The sequence below is a fragment of the Halichoerus grypus genome, chromosome 8, assembly GCF_964656455.1.
Source record: "Halichoerus grypus chromosome 8, mHalGry1.hap1.1, whole genome shotgun sequence".
Classification (NCBI taxonomy): Eukaryota; Metazoa; Chordata; class Mammalia; order Carnivora; family Phocidae; genus Halichoerus; species Halichoerus grypus.
Genome location: NC_135719.1, coordinates 12,238,715 through 12,266,324, shown reverse-complemented (window position 1 = coordinate 12,266,324; position 27,610 = coordinate 12,238,715). Strand labels below are relative to the sequence as shown.

At 46.1% G+C, this 27,610-nt stretch overlaps 1 long non-coding RNA gene across 1 annotated transcript; it reads right to left on the bottom strand.

The window, feature by feature from the left end:
• Positions 1-324: 324 nt before the first annotated feature.
• On the bottom strand, positions 325-27,156 carry LOC118544866 (uncharacterized). Its single transcript, XR_013450104.1, has 3 exons — positions 27,111-27,156; positions 24,882-25,061; positions 325-873 (listed from the first exon to the last, which is right to left on the bottom strand). It is a non-coding gene; the product is annotated as an uncharacterized LOC118544866 (long non-coding RNA).
• Positions 27,157-27,610: the final 454 nt, after the last annotated feature.

Genomic DNA, 27,610 nt, shown 5'->3' with positions numbered 1-27,610 from the left:
TCTAAAGGAACAGGGAGGCCTGCCTCTGCAGCTCTGCCCTTGGCAGCCATGGATGTCAGCCCTGAGAGCAATTTATCCTGCCCTTCTTTGAAGCACTGTTGGTCTAGAAGGAAGCATCCCCCATGCAGACCCTTCTGGAAGCAGCCAAGGGTGCCCGCGCAGAAGAGGCAAACCCCCTCACTGCCGGGGGGGCCCCAAACCCAACACGATCGCCTGTTACTGCCCTAAGCCAAAACTGCAGCAGGAGTCTGGTAGGTACCCTGAAGGTCATCAGCTTGGGGACCATCTGAAGCCCAGAATGAAGACGTGAGAAGTGTGTGGAAAAACAAGAGTCTCATTTATTTGAGTCCTAGCTGAAGACCAGTCTGGACAATTAACACTTTACATGCTTTTTTTGGTACGTTCTCCGGACAACTCTATTCTCCTTATTTCACAAGTGAGGGAAAGAAGGCTTTGGGAGGTGAAGCAATTCTTCCGGGGTCATGTTCCTCCGCCAGAAGGAAGCTCTGGGTTTCAACCCAGGTCTCTCTGACTTTTTCCCACTGCATTGAGTGGCCTGCCAAAGGCTGCCATGCATAGATATCCCGTTGGCCTCCAAATTTATTCTGAAAGGCCCAGAGTGGTGCTGAGTTACTTGTCTGTTTCTAATGGCAGAGGTTGCTCTCCATTTCTTCCCTCAAGCACCCTCATCTCGATTTGAGATCAAGAAGATTCCAGAACAATGCAGGGTGTGCTGCACTAAAAGAGTGAGAAGTCCAGTCCTGCCTCTCCCACCCTGTGCTTAGGTTCTCATTCCAGGCCTGTATCACGCAAGACTGCAGTGCACGATGCCATATATGTTTGCTGCATTGGTTAAGGATGTTCAATGCGACTCTAGAAAACAAGAGAAACAGACCAATGAGGACAAAGGAGATAAAGTAGAGATGCAAGTAGCCGGTGAGACCCACTGAACACAGATACGGTAAGCGGAGCATACTCGCACATACTGGTGGTAGGTGGGAGGGATGGAATACTGAAAATTGAACTAAGTATATTTGAAGCACTCAGAATTCACCAGGCCTCGGGGCGCCTGGGTGGCTCAGCCGTGAAGCGTCTGCCTTCGGCTCAGGTCGTGATCCCAGGGTCCTGGGATCGAGCCCCGCATCGGGCTCCCTGCTCCACGGGAAGCCTGCTTCTCCCTCTCCCGCTCCCCCTGCTTGTGTTCCCTCTCTCGCTGTGTCTCTCTCTCTGTCAAATAAATAAATAAAATCTTAAAAAAAAAAAAAAAAAGAACTCACCAGGCCTTAAGTTGGCCACTTACTGGGTACACCCATCTTGGCTCTCCCTGTGCTCTGCCTAAAACACACCCCACTTTCTCTCTTTCTCTCTCTCAATCTCTCTCTAAAAAAACAAAACAAAAAACAAAAACAAAAGGGAAGGCTTGTGTGTCAGAGAAAGAGAGAGAGAGAAACTGTGATCCTTTAACCTTGTTTGCACCCACCATGGGTGTATTACTTCTCCATTCCTGTCTCTTTCCCCTCGCTTCTCACTGTGCCTTCGAAACCAGTTTGCTAAACCATATGATGCAAACAGCTTAATTTGGCACGTGAGCCTTTATGTTCCTGACTCTGCAGTAGGCGGCATGGTAATGTAGTGGAGGGTACCATCGCTTCAAGGTGATCTCCCACTTACCACGTGACCTCCCAGACTCAGCCCACCTTTAGCATTTTGTGCTTCTTAGTCTTCCAAACATAGGAAATCCTGATGGAGTGAGTCAATGGCAAAGAAAAGCAAGTAAACCCAGGAAGATTAACGTGATTTTTTAAAAGGACAATACTTATGAATGACTTCCTGAATGTAATCATACCATTGGAATTTGCATTCCCTTGTTTTAAAAAAATCCATTCAGTGTACTTTGAACTCAGTCTCTCCGTAGGTACTTTTACTATTCTCAAAGCCCTCTCAGCCACGGGGAGCCTATGTGAGTGTTACAGTGACCTTATGAGGTTCTCCCAACAGGTATGATTCAAGTCAATAGAAAGAATTGCCTAAAGCTAAGTGTGCTACTAAAAGATGAGTCCCGACTTATAATCCTAAACAAATATTCTTTCTGCTATGCCATGTACACATGAAACGTACATGGATTCCTATTCCTGTGTGGTAGGAATTGAAAGCTAGGGAAGATAAAGAGAGGCAGAGAAAGGCAGAGAAAGAAGATGGGTGGTAACAAATGATATATTTATATTTTACATATATGGTATATATAGTACTGTTTACTGAAGTCCTATTTGGGCTCCAGTGATATTGTGTGTCTTATCCACAGTATCTCTTTTCCTCAAAGTGCCAGGAAATGCTATTCTCAATTCACACTTGGTGAAAGGAAGATTTAGAGGTGTTCCTGTTATAACGTGCCTGCTCACAAGTAGAAAACCCAGATGTCCAACCTAGGTCGGCTGATCCTAAGACTTGCTTTCTGAGATGCAATCATTGTAAATATAGTTTCCAATTAAGAATCCATAAACTTTTTGAGTTTTTGAGTATTGTCTGTGTGTCAGGTGATGTTAAGCATTCTCTGTGCGCCATTTTAGTTTTCCTCATACCAATCTTCAGAGAGCGCCTCTAACAAGACATTTCCTTCCCAGAAGAATAAAGTTTAGGTGTTAAACTATAAATGAAGGGCTTTAGACTTAAGAAGATGCAATGGGGGGCAGGGAGGGCCTGGCTGGCTCAGTCGGAAGAGCATGTGACTCTTGATCTCAGGGTTTTGAGTTCAAGCCCCATGTTGGGTATGGAGGTTTCTTAAAAATAAATAAATAAACTTTAAAAAAAAAAGAAGAAGATGCAATGGGGAATGATCAAAATACCCTGCTAAAATGAGGATTGTCTTTAATCCTTGATGTTGCCTTTGGATCTCTTCCCAAGCAGGGTCAAGAAGAAAAAACTATGAACCCAGAGACCAGGACTTGTCTCAGCAGAATGAATTAGAGAAGGCAGAATGACCCAGCGGACCAAATACAGCATGCAGACCTTCTTTAGATTCTGCTTCTAACAAACCAAACATAAAAAGACATCGAATGTGGAGTAGGTATTAGAGGACTCTAACAAATTATTTGGTTTTTATTTTGCAAGGTGTGATAATATTACTGTGAATATTTAATAAAATATCTTCTTTTTTTTGGTAATGCGTATGCACAAAATGGACAAAATTTACAGACAAAATTCACGATTTCTTGGGAATGCTCTAAAATACTTAAGCAAAAAAAAAAGATGAAGGAAATATAGCAAAAATGCTAATAATTCTAGTTGATAGGTAATATTCTCATACCATTCTACTTTTATGTGTTTGAAATTTTTTATTATAAAAAGGAAAGAAAATATGGTGGTGGGTGATGGGGTTTAGAGAGGAAGGGTAGAGGAGAGCTTGAGAAGGAATGGTCTGGAATGAAAGTGTTGGGGGCACCTAAAAAGACAGGAAAAATGCTAAAACCAAGACATGAACTCTGTGGGGTGAAGGGGATTTGTCTGAAGTTGCTATGTATGCATGTGATACTGTGACTTATAATAAGAAATATATATTTGGTCTCCATCCCTATTCTTAGTACAGAGCTCCTAAAATCCTGAAAATTTATGTTAATGAGGTGACTTTTGGAAAGCTCCTTTGTAATCCAAAGATGAGAGCTGGTTGCCAGGGGAACCAACCCTATGATTAGAGGGCTGAAAGTTTCAGTCCCACCCAGAGATTGGGTTCAATCACCAACGGGCAATGGTTTAACCAATTGAGCCTTTGTAATGAAGTCATCATAAAAAAACAAAAGGACAGGTTTCTGAGAGCTTTCAGGTTGAGGAACAAGTGGAGGTCCTGGGAGAGTGGCATGCTCAGGAAGAGTAGGGAAGCTCCACACCCTTTCCCCATATCCTGCCCTCTTCCATTTGGTTGTTCTTGAGTCAGATCCTTTTACAATAAACTGTTAATCTAGTAAGTGAGATGTTTCTCTGAGTTTTGTGAGCCTCTCTAGCAAATTAATCAAACACAAGGAGAAGGTTATGGGAAGCTCCTATCTATAGCTGGTTGGTAAGAAGCCCAGGAGAAAACTTGGACTTGGGATTGGCATCTGAACTGAGGGGACAGTCTTGTAGGGACTGAGCCCTCAACTTGTGGGATCAGACCCTGCCTTCCAGATAGATAGTGCCCTGAATTGAGTTGAGTTGTAGGACACCCAGCTTGTGTCAGAGAATTGTTTGGTGGTGTGGGAAAAAAACACACATCTTAATACATCATCTCATTAAACCTCATCATCATGGGTCCCCTGGAGTATGTGTAATTGTGCCCAAATGACAGATAGGAACACTAAGGCCCAGAGAGCTAAAGACCTTGGCGTCACGTCCCGTGGGGCCCTGAGTCACAAAGGGGTGCAGATGGGTGGGGAGGAGAATGGAGAAGCCGATCAGGCAGGGATCCAATGGACTTTCTATAAAAGCAACACCAAGTGTTTGCATGAATCTTCCCTTGAACAAGACACAAAAATCAAAGATTTAGAGAATTAAAGATGAATGTATTTGCTTGAAAAATGTAACCCAAAGGTTAATGAAAGCATGAAGGAGAGTCACAAATGAGAGTACCCAAAGGTGCTTTTCAAAGTTTCTAAACTTGTTGTCAACCTCAACCTCACTACAATTATTCCTAAGATCTCACCCACAACTGCATGCAATTTGCACCCAGAAATTCTGTCACATTGTAGTAGTTTGGTTATGAACTTGAAATTGCTTGCAGGAAGGGGGGGGTGGGGACATGGAGAAGCAGCCTGGAAAAGAAAGGATAATGTAATCAGGCAAGGCTGAGCCCCTGAGGTGTGGTCTTTGAAGAAGATGCCAACCCAAAATGCTGCAGCCTTGGAAATATGGCATCCGATTGAGGCAGCCTTCAAGTCATGTGCAAAATGGCCTCTTAATGGGGGGGGTGCATTTCCCTGCTTTGTCTTCTCCACTCGGGAAACCAATTCATACACACTCCTTGAGCCAGATGCAGAGTTCTACACTGAAGCTCTTGTGTTAAGTTATCAGTGAATGTGATTAGCATCCCATCTGCCGCAACGTCAGAGCTTCCAGAAACTGTGTGACTTAAAAAAAATAATAATAAGGTTGGGTTTATGTTTGGCTGGACCCTTTGCTCACTGTGTGGCCTTGGGCCAGTCAGGTGACCTGCTTGCGTCCTGATAAGTCAAACCAGCTGGGAAATTGAGTAAGAGAAGGGGCCTCACTGGAAAACACATGCTACAGCGGAGCTGAACTTTCTTTTAAAGTAAATAAATTGGGGGGAGGCCCACGGGGAGGAGGGAGTGGTGAGTTGTTTGAAATATTCAAGAGCAGCTCCAAGCTGAGGAACAGAAAGTGTTTATTAGAACCTCTTTCCAGCATGGTCAGCAGAGGTAGGGTCTTGTCTGGTCAACCTGGCTGCCCACTCCGGAGACTTCGCACACAACCCCTTGGCACCCTTAGGGTCCCAAAAACCTCTGCAAACACTATTAGATCACAGGGGCCTCCCTTCAGACGACTTAACCCTTGAACTGAAGGTCTCAAGGATCATGTCTGTTAAAATACCATTTCATCGAAGCTGTCCTGGTACCTTCTGAGGTTGCAAGCCCCCTTCACCCCGACACTCCCTACTATCCTCCAGGATGTATCTTTGGCCAGCACCTTCCTTGCTACCCAGCATCTCATGTGGATTACTTCCATTCTTCCCCCACCCCCACAAGGATGTACGCTCCTCCAGGGAAGCGGCTGTAGTCCATTTTGTTCACGCCTGTGTCCCCAGTGCCACACACGATCCCCAAGACTCATCTGTTTTCTCTGGGCTGCAAAGCCAGGAGGATGGAGGGTCACAGTTAAGATACACGGGAAAGCCACTAGCATGTTTATTGAACAATTTGGTCCAGTCGATCTTTAAGTAAGTGGAGTACATCCTGTCAATGTTCTCAGTGTGACAGGGTGAATGCTCCTGACATCAGAGGAACAGGCCTACCAGAGGTCCCATTGCTCACACGTGAATCACTGCGACTTTTATAGCTTTGTTCCTACCTCCCTGCTCCCAGGCTCGCCAGGCTCCAATCCACTGCCAACCTGCTGTCTGCAGGCTCTTCCTAAAATGCAAACCTGACCCTATGGTTCCCCCCAGGTGGTTCAGCAACTGTATGATAAACTCCAGCTTCACATAAGGCTCTTCTTGATCGGAGCCCAGTCTACCCTTCCTGCCCTCGCTCCTGCCCCTACCTCCGCCATACCCTCCCTGCCAGCCACACTCCCCCCCACCCCTTCCACTTCACTGGACATGCCATGCTCTCGAGGTCTTCAAACATTTTTTTCTGCTCTTTCCTGCTTGAAACTCCCTTCTCAACTGGCCCATGACTACTGGCTTACCCCACTGTGCTCCAATACCAGCTCCTCTGTGGATCCCTCCCTGTTTATTGCTCCTCAGCCCACCCACCCCCACTCCACACAGGTCCCTCCAGCATCTGGGGAGAAGCCCTAGGACACTGCTGCACTGTATTAGAATTGCTTGGATTTTCTCTTATCTACTAAATGGTTAAGGTCTCGGGACAGGAATAGAGTCTTATTTATCTGCATGCCAAGCCCAGAACTGGGCAAACGTACAGGCCCTCTGCAGCTATCAAATGAATGAAAAATCAAGTCAGTCTCCTTTCTCAGGTTTAAGAGTTCCCTAGCTTCCTTCACCTTTATAGATCATCTTAGTACACCGAATGGGTAGTGAAAAGCTGCCGCACCACAGAAAAACTAGCTCTTCTGCCGTCGGAGTTTCCAGCAGGTGTGATAATTCTGTCATTCTCTAATTTCCAGATAGAAAGTTAAGATTAGGGGTGTTAAAAGATAAACTGGGGCATATTAAAAAAAAATTTAAGAGTTTATTTAGCAAAAATTGATTCCAATCCGGCAGCATCAAACCAGAAGTGGTTGGGAGCACTCCCCAAACACGAGCTAGAGAAAAGACTTATAAAATACGGAAACAGGGGCGCCTCGGTGGCTCAGTGGGTTGAGCTTCCAGCTCTTGATTTCGGCTCAGGTCATGATCCCAGGTTGTGGGATCAAGCTCCATGTCAGGCTCCGCGTTCAGCGGGGAGTCTGCTTGGGATTCTCTCCCTCTGCCCCTCCCCCTGCTCATGCTCTCTCTCCTTCTCTCTCTCTCTCAAATAAATAATAAATAAATAAAATCTTTAATAAATAAACTATGGAAACAAAGAAAGGAAAGTATTTGATTGGCTAGACTTTGAAGCCTAATTGGTTGTTTGTGATTGATTGTCCTCAGTGTTTAGATTTCATAACATTGAGGCATTTACAGGCTCAGATTTTGGTGTGCTTATGTAGGCCGCCATGGATTATTAGAGGCACCTAGGTCTAATGACCCTCCTTGTTTAATTTAACAGGAGTCTTGAAGGGCTAAGTCAGGCAGATGCTTACAACCCAGGCGTATTGCTAGAAAGCACAAATGTGTAGGTAACAGAGGAGGTGGAGAAGGGAGAGGCAGTGAGAGGAGGACTCAGACCAAGTACCACACAGCCCAGGGGAAATCAAGGCCTGTCGTGGGGTCTGGATTCAGCCCCTCCCAGCTTCATGCCTTTCAGAAGTCCCAGAGGGCTCTTGGGCCTCCTGGTGGCTTCTGAAGATTTTCCCAGCAACCCCCAGACAGGGAGAAATAGAAATCTGAGGGTAGTTCCATGCTTATAGTTCACCTGCATAGTGGGCCCTCCATTGAGAACTGGTCCCTTTGGGCTTTCGTAGAGCATGAGGTAATGCCGAGCCAGGATTTCATGAAGCTCACAAGTATCTACAAGATTCTTCAAGACTCCATTTTCACGCCTGAGAGTGTACATATTACAACACATTTTTAAGGGCTTGTCTTTGTTTCAAGATAAAAAGCTGCTCAGAAGAAGGAAAAAACATACACACACACTTTTGAAAATTCATTTTCTTTACAGTGGGAGGAGAGAACAATCTAGAAACAAACGAGTAAACTTTACTTTTCAAATGAAATATATCAAAGAAACACTTGCTTTTCCTCCAGTCTTGGGGCTCACACGTTTCCTCCTGACACACAGGGAAGACTCAGCAATGGGAACAAAGACATGGCTATTCAAAGCCCATCCCTTTCTTCCAGAATTCAAAATTGATTAAAGATGAGGCCAGTTTCCTACAGGGCGAAGCTTGGGTTGCTTTAAAGGGCAGTTAGGGGGGCACCTGGGTGGCTCTGTTGGCTAAGCATCTGACTCTTGATTTTAGCTCAGGTCATGATCTCAGGGCATGAGATCTGACATGGCAGCACGTGGATTCAGAAGAGCCTGAGCCGACTCAAAGACGGGCTAGGGGCCTTTGTCTTGCCAGCCTTCCAAACCTTCTCCATTCCTTGGTCCCCAGCCTGACACCACTCAGATTACTAAGACACTGTCTCTTCTTGCCTCTCGAGCCTGAACTCCCCCCCACCTCCCATGCTGCTCAGGTCCAAGCTTGCTTCTGAAATAATGGGTCCAAGTGCCACGTGAGCAGGGACTGTGTGTTTCTTAGTCAACCATGCATTGGCCCCCAGATCCGGGCCAGCACCCGGAACGGAACAGGCACTCCAGAAATGTTTGTTAAAGAATGAAAGCTAGACTGTATGGATTTTCTTTAGGATTCTTGATCACTTTGCTGCATCTTTAGACCATGAGAATGTAGCCCTACACCCCAGTGTGCATTCTTCCAAAACGCCTCTGCAACTGTTGTTTTCCAATGGACTGTGGAAAAGAATAAAACCCAGGAACCAGAGAGAAAGTAAGAGAGAACTTGCTTACATAGCCCCAGGCTCAGCAAACCCACTGGTGCAGTTGGAACAACTCCCAAAATGCACGTCCCAGAAGGGATTACTATGACCTTCGTCATTCTTTTTATACAAAGTGGCAGTTTTGCTTGGGCTGGTCTTGACTCATTGATCTACCCAACAGATGATATCTCTTATTTAAAAAAACAATCCGTGTTTTCAAACTTCCTTTATCTATTCCATCTCCTTCTTTTTTAAAGACCTTAATTAATTTAGACCAAAGTTTTCAATATTCTGTAGTCTTCTTTAGGTGCCGTCATCAAACCCCTTCAAAGGTCTTCGTATTAGGGCTGCCGTAACAAAGTACCACAGACTGGGTAGCTTAAACAACAGACATTGATTTCCGGGCGCCTGGGTGGCTCAGTCGTTAAGCGTCTGCCTTCGGCTCAGGTCATGATCCCAGGGTCCTGGGATCGAGCCCCACATCGGGCTCCCTGCTCAGCGGGAAGCCTGCTTCTCCCTCTCCCACTCCCCCTGCTTGTGTTCCTGCTCTCGCTGTCTCTCTCTCTGTCAAATAAATAAATAAAATCTTTAAAAAAAAAAAAACAGACATTGATTTCCTACGGTTCTGGAAGTTGCAAGTCTGACTTCAAGGCGTCCGCGTGGTTGGCTCCTCCCCTGCCGTGTAGACGGCCACCTTCCCTGTCGCTGCCTAGTACCTCCCTTCTGTGCCTCTGCCGCTGGGTCCAGATTTCCCATCTGCGTAAGAACGCCAGTCATATGGCATGAGGGTCCCCCCCTAAAGACCTTATCTTCACGTGATTGCCTCTGTAAAGACCTTATCTCCAAATGAGATCACATTCAGAAGTACTAAGGGTGAGGATGCCAACGTATTTGGGGGTGACATGATTTAACCTGTAAGAGTCTTTCCATAGATTTGAAACACCCGGCTTGAGAATTAGATGGGCAGCATAGAGAAGCTGTTTTTTTTTAAATCCCCACAATGCTGAAAATTAACTTATTGTACAGATTACCAACGCCTTCCTCTCCAACTCCCAAACTAAAAAATAATAAATACATACATACATACTACATCCCTAAATCCTAACTGCCCTGTATTTTTTTATTTCTTTTTAAGGCTGTATTTATTTATTTGAGAGATAGAGAGAGCGTGAGCGGCAGGAAGAGGGAGAGAGAATCTGAAGCAGACTCCACGCTGAGTGCAGAGCCCGACACGGGGCTCGATCCCTCAACCCTGAGATCATAACCTGAGCTAAAATCAAGAGTCAGATGCTTAGCCAGCAGAGCCACCCAGGTGCCCCCCTAACTGCCCTTTAAAGCAACCCAAGCTTGCCTGCTGAACTTCCCCATTCCTGATGGATCAATAACCCTTTCTCCTTGCTTCTGTGTTATTACACCCAGTTTCTCTACATTAGGCCTATCAGCTTAAAGTAAACCAGTGGGTTTGACTATTATTAGGTAAATCCAAGCAAAGACGAGTGCTTTCCTGACCGAGGTCAGTAAATTAGGCATGAATTGCAGTATGCAGCCCATGAAGCCAGAAAAAAAAAAAAGCAGGCCCACCCCCAAGAGTTCACACAGAGAGTAGCCAACACATCACATCTGGACTGAGAGGCACGAGCCAAGCTGAGGGGGTGACCTGAGTTCAGTGGTCACAGAAAGGCACTGACCAATGACGTGCAGCATTCCAAGATCAGAGGCAAGCTCAACCTTCACTTGGAGAGAGGTTTGAAGAGTTGCAGTGGAGACCTCCAACTCGTTCATCCTGCTAGACGGAGTTCTGCCATCTTGGGCTAGTTTAAAAGACCATCGGGATGTGCCAAACATCTCTCAGATGTCCTTCTGTTTCACCAGGACTTAGCCACTTAGCTGCTGGCCACAACAAAAGTGCACATTTTCGTTAATATCACAGCCCCAGAGAGGAGGTGTCAAGGGAATAGTAACAATGCTCCTGAATCTCTCAGGCACTCAACAGGGCAACACACACACTGGGGGAAGGTGTGCTGTTCCCAGCTATTATGATAGCAAATAAAAGATAAAAAGCAAGACTGAACCTACTAGTCTAAATATCTTTGCTGAACCCTCAAAGATTGCTCAGAAGATACTTGAAGACATCACAAATGGCTCTTCTTCCAAAATACTAGTTTCATAAAAAACTTTAGGACAGCAGGAGAACACATTTCACAGCGTGTATCTTAACAGTATAAAGATGAATAACAGAAGAAAACACTGACCATGGTCTAACACTTTGCAAATGTTATCCTTTGCTCTTCAAAATAGCATTTTGAACTGAGCAGAGCTGGTATTATTACTATCAAACTGCATTCACCAAAAGGGCTATTTCCTGATCAACATAATTTCTACGATAGAAGATGCAGATTTCATAAGCCTGAAATGTCTCCATCATTCAGAAAATGCTAGATGCTGATTTTTTTAATTTATTTTTAAAAATCTGAATGAGAGATTAAACAAAGGAATATGAGCACACAGATTTTCTTGCATAGAGACAATAATAAGAATACTTTGAAATTTCACCAAGTCTTCCCAGAAATTCAAGATTTTCACCTTAGATTGGACCAGTCACCATGAACAAAAGTCTAAAAGCGTAAGAGAGAGAATCTCGCGACCTTTTAGAGGGGAGGTAAGATTCTGCAGCACTTCTAGATGCCTTAAACACAGACATTTTGCTTTGACAAGAGCTGTTTTTCCAGAAGAATTCATTTTTAAAAACTGTCTGGCTTTCAAAATCTGCATTTCTATTTTGAGACTAGGGGAAGATATTTTTATCAAAATTTTCAAGTGTTTCAATGTGGGTTCAAGTGCAGGTGAAGAATCGGTATAAGATGGGGTTTCTGCTTTCTCTCCTCTAGAAGGAACCACGGGCAGCAATATCGGATGTTGTGTGGGTGTCCTCAGCTCTCTATAAAGGGTCTCTCCCCCTCGGCTTATTGACTTACATTATGGAAATATCTATATCTTTGGGCTCTACAGCAGCCTTCTCATTAGAATTATTTACTGCTGCCAAGTCCGCACAGCTTCTGTCACCAGGACCCCAATTCAATCACTGAATACAAATAAGCAGGCATCTGCCCAAGGGCCAAAGGGGAAGCTCTCATCCCCATTTGCAGAGTCACAGTCTGAAGTTTTCATGCTCGGCTTTGATTTATGTCTCATGATTCAGGAAAATGGACTGACCTTAGAATCCTTGTCTCATTCAGTTGACCACCAGTGCCAAATGGATTTGGAAGAAAGGGCAATCTGTAATGACCACCCTCTTGTATTAAAGAAAAAAAAGTTCATCCTTCTCTGCATGGGTCAACTCAGGCCCATGCCAGCTATTATTTCCTCATTACTGCCCTACGCCTAACAGTAACCTTGTAGCTAAACAAAACCAGCAGGGCAATTACATTTCAAACTTCTCTTGGAATCTAGACTCCATGGTAACCCTACACCTCTCACCACTGACCTCCTAGGGAGGAAATTGGTGTCCTCTGCTTTTGGAGGAAGTGAATTACACCCTAGAGGCCCTGGGTCACAAGCTGACATTCCATTCTGTTTGTGGGCAAAATGGGTTCTTTTTTCATTATTTTGCTACTGACACCAGGAGGCAGTGATTTCATTGACCTAAAAGTGAAGTCACCAGCATTGCCTCTTTCAGAGAAAACGATTGTTAAAAATGCATTTGACTTATGGCCGGTAAAGCGATGCCAGGCGTATTGCTGATTGCCTACAACTCTTTTTCAGCATGTGGCCTGACTTCCTATTAAAGATTTCATCAAGACGTTTGCGAGGATACACGCCATGTATTGAAACATACATCCTTAGAGAGATTTAAAGAAAATAAAAGTCTTTAACTCCCCAGTATGAGCAAAATGGAAGGAAAGGGCTTGTCGCTTTAAGCCAGGACTGATGGCATCAGCTTCAGAGGTTTGACTTTTGTTCCTGTATCCGACAACAGCTTTTTCGGAGTGTTGGGCAAGTCACTCTCTCCCCATATTTGTAATCAGATCACAAAAAACACCCAAAAACTATTTCAGCACCCATAAAAAGAAAGTATTTGTGAGGATTTCTTTTTAAAATAAAGGAATTAAGTCACACTGCAAATGGGTACTGGGTTTCTGTTTAGGGTCATGAAAATGATCTGTGATTATGTGTCCGCAACTCTGTGAATGTGCAAAGAAAATGAATTGTGTGACAGTGAATTACAAGTCAATAAAGCCACGACATTAGCAAAAAGAACTAAGTTGTAAAGATGCTGTCATTATCATACAATTATCTTTAAGAACTAAACAATTCAAACAACCCTTTACATAATAGGACTACAATTTGGCAAGGAAATATTTGAAAAAATAACTTCAGTTTGACCACCTCAGCAATAATTTTTTTATATTTTCCACTGAGGGGGTGCCTGGCTGGTTCAGTTGGTGGAGCATGCGACTCTTGACCTTGGGGTTGAGCCCCACGTTGGGTGTAGAGACTACTTAAAAATAAAATCTTTAAAAATAATAATAATTGGGGCGCGTGGGTGGCTCAGTCGTTAAGCGTCTGCCTTCGGCTCAGGTCATGATCCCAGGGTCCTGGGATCGAGCCCCGCATCGGGCTCCCTGCTCCGCGGGAAGCCTGCTTCTCCCTCTCCCTCTCCCCCCTGCTCGTGTTCCCTCTCTCGCTGTGTCTCTCTCTGTCAAATAAATAAATAAAATCTTTTTTAAAATAAATAAATAAATAATAAAAATAATAGTAATAAAAATAAAATTTCCCACTGAAATGAAGAATAAATTTTTGATCTGTACATGGAGGTAACACTATATTGTATTATTGCTATAATTTTATTCAGCCAGGCCTACCTGCTTATTATAATCTGAGTGAAAAACATGACCCTTTTTGTTAATCAGGTCAGTATCTGCCTGTGAGGCCCAGGATAGTGAAGGAACAGCCAGCACCCTTCTTCTGGGGTAAAGGAGTCATTGCATGTGGTGTATATGTCCCTGCAAGACTTGTAACATGATTTTTAACTGCTACAGCAGATCTGTTATATGTCAGGTGGGACTTTAAATTGGTCCAACCGTTTGCAAAAGAGAAATAGCAATAGGTATAAAAAAAAATCCTAAAAGATATCCATAGGCTTGACCCTGTTGTCACATGTGTAGAGATCTATCCCAATGAAATAATGCAAAGAACAATGACCAAAAATGTGCATCCAGCATCACTTCTAGTAATAGACTTTAGAAAACAACCTAAGAAGGTATGTATATATGTAGAAGTATATACTGGGGAAAATTATGAAAATCCACTTTATGGTGTAGTATGCAGCTATGAAAAAGTTTTTTATTATGTTAAAAGAAAAAAAGATAAAAAGTAACTGTATATGTCCTACAACAGTACATATTTTAAAGATACAACGCGCTGGTTTTCAAGGTATAGCCACACCTTTGCTACTCCTTCCTTTTAAGGAATGGAACGTAATGCCTCTTTCCTGGAGTGTGAGTAGCGCTCAGTGACTTGCTTCTCATGAGCACAACGTGGTAAAGGTGGTGGAATGTAACGCTAAGTCTAACTGCGGTGTCCATGTGGAGTTCAGTCCCCACACTTTCTGCCTCTCATCACTCACTCTGGAGGAAGCCATGCCAAAAGGCTGCCCTGCAGAAATAGAAGGCTCCTGCTCTGTGGGGACACTGAGGCAGCCTACAGAGAGGCCCACATGGTGAGACAGAGGCCAGCCAACAGCCACATGCATGAGCTCAGAAGCAGATCCTTCCCCCATTTGAGCCTTGAAAAGATCGCAGCCCCGGCCAACAGCTTGGCGGTGGCATCGGGAGAGAGGCCGCCCAAACCCCACCCCCTGCCCCCACTAAATCACTCTGGGAGGCTCCCCCAGCAGAAACTCTATGAAAAATTCTTCTGCTGACTTGCACCTAGAGCTCATTTGTCTCTCATGGGAAATGGTTACATGAACTCAAAACCTGTGTCCATCTCCATCTGCCTCGATAGGATTTTATTTTTTCAAAAAATCCTCAAATTATGGCAGGTGTTAGTGGCTGTTATTTTAAGCCACTAAATTTAGGACAATCTGTTATGGAGCAATAGATAACTAGTACATATAATAGAGGAAAGAATTACGGGAAAATATACTAAAGTGCAAACAGGGGTATTTTAGTCAGATGACAAAACATTTCCCCTCCTTTTGTCTCTGCTTTCAAGTAATCTATAATTGAAAGTTTTCAGTCCAGCCTGGTTGAAAAATATTTTAGTTCCTTTATGATACAAACAGCAATTTAACTCCTCCCCAAGCCCTGTGTATCTAAAGGATGTAAACTTCATTATTTTGGAGAGGGGAGGGGGATGGCTGTCCCTTTAAGACGTAGCTGCTCCCGACGCAGACATGGATGCATATGCTGTTCCATGCTGTTCCTTTCTAAAGATGCTACTGACTGAGCAAAAGCAGGGCAATCAGTGAACTGTTTTCCTTGCCCCTTCTGGAGTTTACACTGATGCAGCTATATTCTGTTATCCAGCACTTCTTTTGACAAATGTTATGGATTGGTAAGCTAGCCATTTACTAGCTTTGTAATCCTGGGCTTAACCTCTGTACCTCGGGTTCCCCATGTGTAAAATGGTAATAACCGTACTTTTCTCATAGAGTGATTGCGTGAATTAAATGAAATAAAACACGCCAACAACAGACACATGAAAAAGTGCTCAACGTCGCTTGGCATCAGGGAAATCCAAATCAAAATCTCAATGAGATACCGCCTCATACCAGTCAGAATGGATAAAATTAACAAGTCAGGAAACGACAGATGTTGGCGGGAATGCGGAGAAAGGGGAACCCTCCTACACTGTTGGTGGGAATGCAAGCTGGTGCAACCACTCTGGAAAACAGTACGGAGGTTCCTCAAAAAGTTGAAAATAGAGCTACCATACGATCCAGCAATTGCACTACTGGGTATTTACCCCAAAGATACAAAGGTAGGGATCCGAAGGGGTACATGCACCCCGATGTTTATAGCAGCAATGTCCACAATAGCCAAACTGTGGAAAGAGCCAAGATGTCCATTGACAGATGAATGGATAAAGAAGATGTGGTATATACATACGATGGAATATTATGCAGCCATCAAAAGGAATGAGATCTTGCCATTTGCAACGACGTGGATGGAACTGGAGGGTGTTATGCTGAGCGAAATAAGTCAATCAGAGAAAGACAGATATCATATGACCTCACTGATATGAGGAATTCTTAATCTCAGGAAACAAACTGAGGGTTGCTGGAGTGGGGGGGATGGGAGGGATGGGGTGGCTGAGTGATAGACACTGGGGAGGGTATGTGCTATGGTGAGTGCTGTGAATTGTGCAAGACTGTTGAATTACAGACCTGTACCTCTGAAACAAATAATGCAATATATGTTAAGAAAAAAAAAAAAGAAGAAGAAGAAGATAGCAGGAGGGGAAGAAGGAAGGGGGGAAATCGGAGGGGTAGACGAACCATGAGAGACTATGGACCCTGAAAAACAAACTGAGGGTTCTAGAGGGGAGGGGGGTGGGAGGATGGGTTAGCCTGGTGATGGGTATTAAAGAGGGCACGTTCTGCATGGAGCACTGGGTATTATGCACAATGAATCATGGAACACTACATCTAAAACTAATGATGTAATGTATGGTGATTAACATAACAATAAAAAAATTAAAAAAAAAAAAGAAAGAAAACACGCCAAACATCTAGTACAAGGCCTGACATGGAATGGCCCCTTGGATGGTGGAGACCGTGGGCTGAGGAATCAGAGCAGAGGGCAGGGGAGGCGGGCTGTTCTGTCCTGGCAGGTGCTACCAAAACAGGCTCACTGGGTTTGTAGACACCTCGATCCATAACACAATGCATGTTTCAGGAAGAAGTCTTCTGCTGACTTGCACCTAGAGCCCGTTTGTCACTGCTGGAAAATGATTACATGAACTCAAACTTGTGTCCATCTCCATCTGCCTTGATAGGATTTTATTTTTTAGAAAATCCTCAAATTATGGATATTTATTTTGATCCTATCTAAAAATCGATCTCTGTGCTTAGGAGGGTGCGATTCCAGCTCTCGCAAAGCCAGGAGGCATGATGGATCAGGCGCTCAGGATGCAGTGAAGAAGTAATTGGGTGAGAGGGCTCATTGGCTAATAGGCCACTGAGGCTAATTATTCTTTAGCACCAAATTGCATTCAATCACAGCTTGGACTGTTTCCCTCCAAAGGTGGGTGTGTTCATAATAGGGCCTTTAGCCCAATTTGTCCTTCAGGGCAAAGGACATTTTTGGTGTTTAATTAAAGACGCACAAAAAGGTATAAGTGTGCAAACTTGGCTAAAACGGAGTATTTTTAAAGAATCAGAAAATGCTACTTTTACTTAGGAAATCACACATATTTGGGCTACACAGAGTGGTAATAATTATAATCATGATGACATTACCAGGAAGATGGGCTGCAGTGTCCACTAGGGCCTAACCAAGAAAGACAACCAACACACGAAGTAAGGAGAATCTCACCAACTGCATTTTGGAGAATCGTGCCTTCTGTCCCCCAGAAAATAGACCATCTGAGCCCTGTGAGTGCTGAATTCTGACTCTCCACAATCAGGAAAAATGAAGATAAATCTAAACTCCTAAACAAAGTAAATATTATCTTTGGAGGTATAAGCATCAAGCTGCTCATTAAGACAGATAGTATTGATATCACTGGAGTTAATCAATTCATTTCATTGACCAGATAGACCTCGGTCTAAGCAAAGCAGAAGACAAGGGAACATACTGGAAAGAAAAACCGCTTCGGGATTCAGGTAACTCAGGTTCTAGTCCTATTTCTCACACTGACTAAATGTATGATGTCAGTTAATTCTCTTTACCAACTCTGCTGGAAAATGGTTAAATGATCCCAAAGCTTGGGACCATTACCATTTGCATTGATAGGATTTTATTATTTTAAAAATCCTCAAATTTCTAATGCTATTTTTGTCCCTAACTAAAATCGACCCCTGAATTTGGGAGGGTACGATTCCAACTCCTAGCTCTCTTCTGTCCAACATGTAGATGGTACACTAGTCCAGAAGGATTTAATTAAGTATAAGAATCAGAATCTCCTGAAAATATTGTCAAATTCTCAAGCCAAATGTTATTCTAGATACCTTGAGTCTAGCACTTCTGGGGCTAGGGCCTTGGCACCTGTTTCTGGAAAACTCTCTCCACAGGGTTCTGAGACATGTTAAGAATCAAAGGCAGGATGAACTCTGGATGTCATCCATTCCCATCATCCTAAGGGTCTAGACCGCCTTGCCCATTAAAGTTCTCGACAGCTCACTTCCCTTCCTCCAAGATTGGTCCTGGAGCCCTCCTATCGGGAAGAACTTCACAGGTATAGAGAAGGCCACTCTCTCACAGCAAGGTCAGGCAAATGTCTGGTGTTGCCCTGAAAATGTGCAGTCTGAATGAGAACCGGTAGCAGGGAGCATTCTGCCCACGTGTGTCCATACATACATACGCAGAGCTGCCAGGAAACATCACTCTGCTCCTCAACACTGTTCTGATGCTCAGTTCCTGGTCAGTTAGAAGATCCAATGTCCTGTTCCACTGTGAGTAGGGATCTAGGACCAGATGACAGGAGGGCAACATGTGAACAATTCCGGAACATCCAAACATGGCAGGAGTTATTTCTTTGCATCAGTAATACAAAGCCTGAGCTGCCCCTACTTATCATGCAAGGAAAATGACAAGAGAATGATGGTGCCATTTAACCAAGGTAAATCGCTCCCACTATGCAAACAAAGAAAAGACCTGAAATGTTGAACCAGGGCTCTCTTTGTTAATACTGAACATCTGCATACAGAAAGAAACATGAAGGACTGATCAGCAGAGAGAAGCCTGGGACTCTCAAACCTCCATCCGTAACACATCAATCTTACCTGTTGTTCCCTATTGAATGAATATTAGCCAAGCACCCATCTATGGGAAAGGGACCCACGCCTCCCAAGTAATCAAACTGGAAGAGGTTATTACATTTGAAAATAAAGCGACTCACAGTATTCAGGAACACAAAGAAGCATATGAGCTTAAAGTGCTCTAAAGTGGTCCTGACTACAGCAAACTCCACGGGCATGTGACACGTTCAGTCACTCAGGGTGCCGCACTCAGAAGGCCCCACGGTTGGCTTCATGCTCTGTTGTCACTGTCTTAAGATTATTAATACTTTTTTTTTAAAAGATTTTATTTATTTATTTGACAGAGAGAGACACAGCGAGAGAGAGGGAACACAAGCAGGGGGAGTGGGAGAGGGAGAAGCAGGCTCCCCACTGAGCAGGGAGCCGGACGTGGGGCTCGATCCCAGGACGCTGGGATCCTGACCTGAGCTGAAGGCAGACGCTGAACCGACTGAGCCACCCAGGTGCCCCAATACTTTTTTTTTTTTAAGTAGGCTCCATGCCCAGTGTTGAGCCCAACATAGGGCTCGAACCCACGACCCTGAGATCAAGACCTGAGCTGAGATCAAGAGTCAGAGACTCAAGGCACCTGGGTGGCTAAGTCAGTTGAGTGTCTGCCTTGGCTCAGGTCACCATCTTGGGGTCCTGGGATCGAGTCTTATGTGGGGTTCTCTGCTCGGGGGGGTCGGCTTCTCCCTTTCCCTCTGCCCCTCCGCCAACTAGTGCGCGTGCTCTCCCTCTTTCTCTCAAATAAATAAATAAATAAAATCTTTTAAAAACAAAAAAGAGTCGAGGCTCAACAAACTGAGCCACCCAGGCACCCTGAAATCGTTAATACTTTTTTTAACATGGGGCCCATATTTTCATTCGCACTGGCCCCCAGAAATTACATAGCTGGTCCCAGTCATGGGAGTTGTTCAGAGGAATAAAACATTAAGGGTATTTTTCACTAGATGAGATCTTAGCTCTTAGAATATATAGTATAAGCTAGATTGCTTATGTGGAGGGACTGCTTTCACCATTAGCAGTTTGCACGACTAAGATGTGGACTCCAGGCTGACCAATCCCAAAGCCTGAGACCCCAAGGCTGGGAGGTAATGTGACTTCCTGAGACGCAGAACGACCAGCCACCCAGACTTAAGGTCTCAAGCTCTCTCCTAGTGGGAACTGGGTCTGCCAAGGCAGCAAACACCAGCCTTAGAAAATGACTCTGGCTGCCAGAGGGGAACCTGCTAACATTTCTACCCCACCTGGAACTGGGCAAAGAACCACACCACAATCAGACAACAGTTATATTCTTCTCTGCCAGATTAACTCCAGTCCACAGCATTGGCCAGGATGGCTTTCTCCATAAAGCCCCACAGCCCTTGAGGGCTAACCACAGGAAAAGCTGTGAGTGCAAAGGCGGTTTGGGTGAAGGGAGTGGAGAGCTGGATGGGAATGCAGAGGCCCAGGCTCAGAGTGGAGATGAAGGTGACCAAGTCCGGGCTGATTCCGTTCCTCCTCTCCCCTTAGGAAGCATCTAAATATGAAACACAAACCTTGAGTCAAATCTATAAGGTCCATTCTGGGGAGAGGGGCAAAAAGAACATCTGATGAACACGAGAACCAGGGCTTCATGAGGAGAAATGGCGGCAGATGCCACACAGCGTCACAAGAGCAAGAATGTGATGGTCACGTGCTCCGGGGGAAGGAGGGTTGACATAACACCCTGAGTGGGCAATTCCCAGAAAGAAAGCTGCAGAATTCACAGCTCCTAGAAGGCATTCCCCCTCACAGCTAGCCATTTTGGAGGGCTCCATGTCAGGGCTTGGCCCTGGAGCTACTTGCCCAAAAGAATGCCCCATGGCTACTACTGGAAAATGCCCTTGAGGTAACCCAGAGGAGCAGCCCCTTTCAATGCATTTGAGCAAGAAGACCCTGAAATGTCTGTGAGACTCCTCAATAAAGTTGCCAGAAAAAATACGGGACGCCCAGTCAAATTTTAATTTCAGACACACGATGAATGGTTTTTAGTAGGAGGACGCAATATTTGGGACACACTTATAATAAAAAATTACTTGTTACTTCCCTGAAATTCAAATCTGACCACATGCCCTACATTTTCATTCATTACATCTGGCAGTTCTACTCAGGGAAAGCATCCTACTGTGGCCCTTGACTCTCTTCTCCCTTGGCCCATCTCATCCCTCAAGTCAGAGAACAGACTTGGACTCTAGTATAGCAGGATATTAAAAGCCTCTTGGATCCAGGCAGGAGAGGAATACACACACTTCTCTCTCTATCCCCCATCAGTTATTGCCATACCTCCCCACCCAGTGTCTAGTGCATGCCTACCGCCGAACTGTGACGCTACCCTCCTTGCTTCCCTCCCATGGAAGACTGAAACCAGCGCCCAAGGAGGGGCCACTCAACAGCCAAGGCATGACAAGCCACTGGCTACAGCATTCATGCTTCTCGTCGCTCATTTCTTCAACAATGACATTAGAGACAAATGGATGGAAAAGACAGACAAGATCCCAGCTCACACGGCTCAAAATCTAGTTGAGGGAAGAGTCAAATGAATAAACAAGACATTTCCTAAAGCGGTGAGAGAGAGAGAAAATTAAACAGAGTGATGCAACAAAGTGAAGGGGGGTGTGGGGTTGGGTGAGAGTGGAGGCTACTTTAAGCCCTATCGTCAAGGAAGACACCCTGAGGAGGTGGCAGGCTGGAGCCTAATTAAAAGAGTCAAATATATACGTGGATCCAAGACAGACTGCTCCAGACAGAGAGGTTCATAAGTGCAAAGACACTGGAGCAAGAAGCTTAATACGTCCCAGAAAGACTGAAGACCAGCACATCTAGAGGAGGGAGAGAGGGAACATTTACAGATGCAAGCAGAGGCCAGATAAACTGGAGGCTTGGGTCCCCAAGACATCCGAAACAACTATCTTCCTACACCTGAAAGACCAGCTCCCAGAGAACCCTTTATCTACCCCTTTCACAGGAGCACATAAGTAACAACTGTAAGGTGCTGTGCCCATTGCCTCACGGGGAAGGGAAGGGCCAGGCAACATCAAGGCATCTGATTCCATCCTGAGCTGCCGTGATCCTCACTCACTGTAGCACAGCCTGCTTCCCACCAGGCACTCTCCCAGCCACCTACAGTCTCACCCCATTCCTCCAGCAGTCCTGAAGATGGGTGCTGCTTTCCCATTCTGCACATAAGAGCACTGAGGCTCAAAGAGGTCAAGCTACAGAGCAAAGCCACCCAGCCCTCAAGTAGCAGAGTCAAAGTTCTACAATCCATGCAAGTTTGCAGCTCCTAAGCTCATATTCTTTCTGCCAGGCTACACCCTGATCCTTCTGCCCAGCTGCAGGCTTTGACCCCACACCCTACAGGTCCCACTGTCCCCGTTCACATTCACTGCTATCAGGTCCCACCACCTCCGGCAATCACCTCCTTCCCCCACCCCCATGCCTTTTCAGATCCAAGAACCTTAAAGCAATGGAAGAGTTGTTGGAGACGAAACAATGGTTTTCAAGCAACTTTGAAACTTACTTTCCTCAACTCTTTCATGACCCAAGGTGGATCATTAATTTCATGCAATTTTAATGATGTGGTTTTTAGCTTTTACCACCTATCAAACGCACCATTTATATGTGAGCCAATTTGCCTTGGTGAGGGATCTTATCTCTCTTACCAATGATGTCCCCAACCCGAGGATGCTTCCCGAGGGCTGATGGAAGAAACACTCCCAGCCTCCATACGAGCTGTTACCTGACCAGGTGCCGAGAATCTGGAATAAAGTAGGCTACTGGTGGTGATCCGCACATATAAGGGGTGGGGATGCAGAAACCTCATTCTACGATGTCATTGTGTTCTCATCACAATGGGCCCATTTGTTTGGCGCTTTTGTGTCCTAAAGTTTAACAGTTGCAGTCTGACAGAAAGAGCACAGTTCTCAAATCAGCACACATGGACGCGTGTCCCCACTCTGGCCCGGTGACAACCCTCGAGTCCGTTCCACGCACGGAGCCTTACTTCTCACTGGCCAATAATAATAGCAGCTTCCTTCCCTGGGCCAGTGCACTGAGCCATAGCGGGCTAGACTCGGTGTGCCTTATGCCTGAAACTTACGAAAACTCTCCCAGGTGTTATCTGCTATTTTGCCCCCATTTTAAAGATTAAGAAACTGAGTCTCCAGGAGATGAAGTAACTTGCTGAGGGTCTCCTACTGAAAAGGTAAATGAGCCAAGTTTCAAGTTAGGGTCAGTTGGCCAACCAAGTCCAACCCCTTCTCAAATTCATGACCTCCCTTACAGAGCCTTGCAGACGCCAGGTTTTGGAGAGAAACAGAGGCACACACAGGGAAGGGGGGAAGAGCTATAGTAAAGGAGCCAGAGGAGGCCTGTGTGGTCCTCCGAGGCCAGACCCTGAGTAGTGGATCCCCATGTATGGGCCTAGCCTGCAAGCAGACCCTGTGTACGTAGGGCCCACCCTCCGCAGACGGCCTGAGCCGGCCATGCCAGCACCACCACCAGGCAGACTCCCAGGCCTTTCTATGGCCTTCTCCTGCGAGATCAGCAAACACGCTTCCCCGAACATGGCCGGACCCACAGAGGGTCCCAGGACTCCGTGCAAGGGAGACAGCAGTCAGAACTCCTAACGCGTCCACTTGGGCTGCAGAAGTCCTGCCAGACTGATAAACTACTCTGTTTCTCGTTGCTCTTCATTTAGAATTCATTATGTCTCTCTTTCCATGAAAGATAAACCAAGAGCTGCCCTTCACAGCTGTTTTCTCCACGGTCATTCCTTCTCGCCGCCCAGCTACTCTTTCTTTGGGGATTTGAGCGATGTAATGTTAGTCCTATCAATTTCATTCAGTCCCTCCAAGGTAGTCTACCGGGACTGGGGAGGCAGCCTAGCCGAATGCCCTTAACCATTTGTGCACTGTGCAAGCCAGAGGGGGCAGGGAAGGAAGGACATAGAGAGCAAGGTTCCAAAGAAGAAGAAGAAGAAAAAAAAATACCTTCTGGCACTGAATCTGTGGAAAGTAGACAAGGAAGAATGAGGATGGCAGCAACTAGGAGTGTGCAAATCAACTTAGAGCAGACGGGGGTCAGTGGGCAGCTTACAGTGGCCCGCCTCCAATGGGACACTCAGCCTTAGAAACACAAACAGTAGATTCACCCAGCAAATTATTTGCTTGTCAAGAGGGAGTCCACCCTTTTGTATTTTACGTAGCTCTGTCTGGCCATTTCACTGTACATAGGCTTCGGAGGCCCTATATGCATGACAGAAAGCGTTACTACACCATGGGTTAGGGGTGGGGAAGATAGACTTGGCGTTCCTGAGAACTGAGTGAAGTGGTCAGCATTTGACAAGCATTAACTCACAGCAACCCTGAAAGGCAGACACACTGATCACCAGTTTTCAAGAGGGTGAACTGGGGCTTCTTGGGGTTTTGGCAACTTGCCAAAGACCATGCAACTGAGAAGTAAAGTGGCTAGGTTTAGAATCTAGGTGAAACTAGTGGTTCTCAAACCGGGTGACTTTGTTCCCTGGGGAACACCGGCAATGTGTGGAGATACTTTTCATCATCACGGCTGGGGTGCTGCTACCAGTGGCTAGTGGGTAGAGGCCAGGGAGGCTGTTAAACATCCTACAATCCACAAGACAGCCCCTGCAACAAGGAATGATCCAGCCTGCATGCCAATCGGGTCATGGTGGAGAAAACTGGGTCCAACTGGCTCAAAGTCCATGTAGCCACAAGGATTGCGGGTGTCACCGAAGGAACAACACGAATCATTCAAAATAATTGTTAAAATTGCACATGATGTTTGATAATTTTCATTTCTGATCAAGGTGGCCTTGGTGCCTCCCCAGTTTAATGGGGCACATGGAGAAGAGAATTTCCAAGGCTCCACAGATGGTTTCCATACATAATTATAATGGTTTGTCTTGTAGAAACCATGCAGACAAATCCTTAGGCAAAGCCTAGAGATTTCATCTCCAAGCTCTTCCCTGGCCTGAATTAAATTTTCTCAACATGTGGCATTTTTTAAATGGTGGGGGGGGAAAAAAAACAAACAACCCTCCCTGCATGGAAAATGAAACATTTTCAGGTGTGGCCAAGGAGACCTCACCCAGAACTCTTCAGAAGCCTCTGCGCTTTATCAGCCCTGCGGGCTCGAGTCAGCCTGACGGTTGCCCAGGCTCTCCTTCCTCAGCAGCCCATGCACCCCCGCGCAGGTGTGGAGCTACCAGGGCATGTCCTTCTCTCCTTGGAGGAAACTGCCAACTTAGAGACTAGGAAGAAAAATCACCTGGAAAGAGATTAAGGTTGGAGAAAGGAGTACTCACACAGGTGTCTGGAAATAGAAGGGCCCATCCAGTGAGGTAAGCCACACACACCTATGTGATCTAATCCCCTCCGCACCTAAAACCCCACAGAACACTTGTTAAAGTTGAACCCCCATCCTGGCAAAGGGGGGGACCCTTCTTGATAGGGCTCCATGCAGCCCACCCCAGATCCCCCCATACAGACTGTCTCCCGGCCCCCTGCAGGGCCTTTGGCCATGCTGTGACTCTCTGGAAGGTTCCTTGAGCCACCCTGACTCATAGGCCTGGGCAGTCAACATTCTTTCCTCCGTGTTCCTATAGCACTGGGGTTTTCCGCGGTCGTAGTGCTGGGTTCAGCTCCCTGCCAGAAGCTTATGTTCCTCGGGCACAGAGCCTTCCCCTTACACATTTCCGTCCCCAGCACCGGCAGATGGTGGAGCTACTTTAGGAAGATGCCTGAATGAAGAAGAGGCCATGGGGACTTGTCACAACTGGTGACAGACACCAAATACTAACTCGATGACACTTTCATGTCAAGAGGCTTGGGAGTCAGAAAGCTTAGGTTCACACCTCAGCTACGCCACTTACCTTATGCCTGTGACTTAACCTCTCTAGCCCTCAGTTTCCTTATCTGCAAAACAGAAGATGAAAAGCAATGCTCATCTGGTAGGATTACGGTGAGGATCAATGAGATCATGCATACAAAGCATTTAATCAGCACTAGGCCTGGAGAAAACACTCCATTTCAAAAAAAAAAAAAAAAAGCCTCCTTTTTGGGGAAAGATGACCCCATGGACAGTAAGGGGTATTTTGCTTGAGTTCCACATCCATGAACAGAGAATTCAACAGACTCGCCCAGAACCCCAAAGCCCCCCTCTCCTTCGCCACCCAGGGGAGAGGGGTTTGCAACAGGGTTCGGTGCGCTCTCTGTGGCCGGAGCTTGGCTCTCAGATGCCCTCAGTAACCAGCTGCTGACTGAAGGAAAGAGAAGGTCCCACACATTTTCTAGCAAGGGCAAGCCAAATGTGAGCAATGACTGGGGTAGCTGAGACATGGGGGGGGAGCCACAAAAATGGGCATGATCTGTCCCAGAAGAAAGAGAACCTTATGTCCTTCAAAGACAGGGCTCATTCCTCGGGTGTCCCCAGTTTCCCGCGAAGCAAGCCATTCCATCTCTGTTCAAGGGAATGACTTGAAGCAAAACTACACAACGCTGTCTCTGGAGTCCTACTGTGCCCCTTCCCTCTTCCTCCCTCCCCTGTGTCCCGGCCACCCCTGCCTGCCCCGCTCCCTGGGACCACCTTCTCTCGTATCCGCCGGCTTCTCAGGAGCGCTTAGGGGGAGGCAGGGCGATGTAAGCAGACCAGGCAGGCGGTGCCATCCGCTGCCCCCGGTGACTGGCACTTTGACTAAAAGCCTCCTCCCTCCTCCTGCACTGTGATTGAGTTTCCCCCTCCCGGCCCCCACCCACCCCCCTCCTTAGAAGCAGTGTCTGTGCCAAAGCGCCGGGAGCTCACCACCCCCAGCCTCGCACCTGCAGATGTGAACCAGCCAGCTTGTCTGAATTAGGAAATCTCTCCCAGTTGGGCAGGCAGCCCTGTCAGCCCTGGGCGGCCTTGGGAGAAGGACCAGAGGGACCTGCCTGCGGGCAGTTCTATGTCCTGAGTCCCTGGGATTCTGGGGTTCAAATGCCCCAGGAGGAGAGAGAAGCCTTCACAGGGACCTCTCCGCTGATAGATATCGGGGCCGTGCTAAAGGCAGTCCTCAGTGCTGGGATCTGAAGGAAGCAGGAGGCCCAGCGAACACAGAGCAGCCCCAGAAAAATGGTGATGAGGGTGGGGAGGGAGACCAGTGCTCTCAGAGGAGCCGGGGCCCTAAAAGTCACCAAGAACCCCCTACTGCTGATAATCCGCAGGCAAAGGAAGCCTCAGGGAGAGAGAGGGTTGCCCAGGACAGAACCAAAGCCTCTGCTTTCAACCTTCCCCCAAAAGGCTAAAGCTGCTGCACCATCAGATACAGTGTTTGCTTCTTACCATTTCCCCCAGTCTCCTCATGCCAATGGACTTGTCAGCCAGCCAGTGTGGCCACTTACAAAAATGGCTTAGCCCAAGCTAAATCACGGCTGAGGACGACTTCAGCACAGCCTTGCTTTTTTCGCCAAAGACAGCTCAGCAGCATTCCACCCGAATTTCAACAGAAAACCTCGCCATTTCATAAACCTGATGTCTTCATTTTATTTCCACACAATAATAAATTTAGAACTGATGCCTCCAAGGAGAAAATAAACCACCATTTGTTGAGATCCTGCCGTGTGCTGGCCCATCCCATACACCACCTCATAGAATCAGCACATTGCCTGGGGCAGGGGAGGGGGGAAGGGGGTTTCTCTCTCTCCCCATTAACCCCAAAATTTCATGGCAGCCTGGGAATTGCTTTCCTCTCTGTTGCTTCTACAACATTTCAAAACACAGCGTAATCAACCCCTCCTCCAGGTGGCCCACAAAGAGGTAGCCTCAGTGTTCATGTCCAGTGT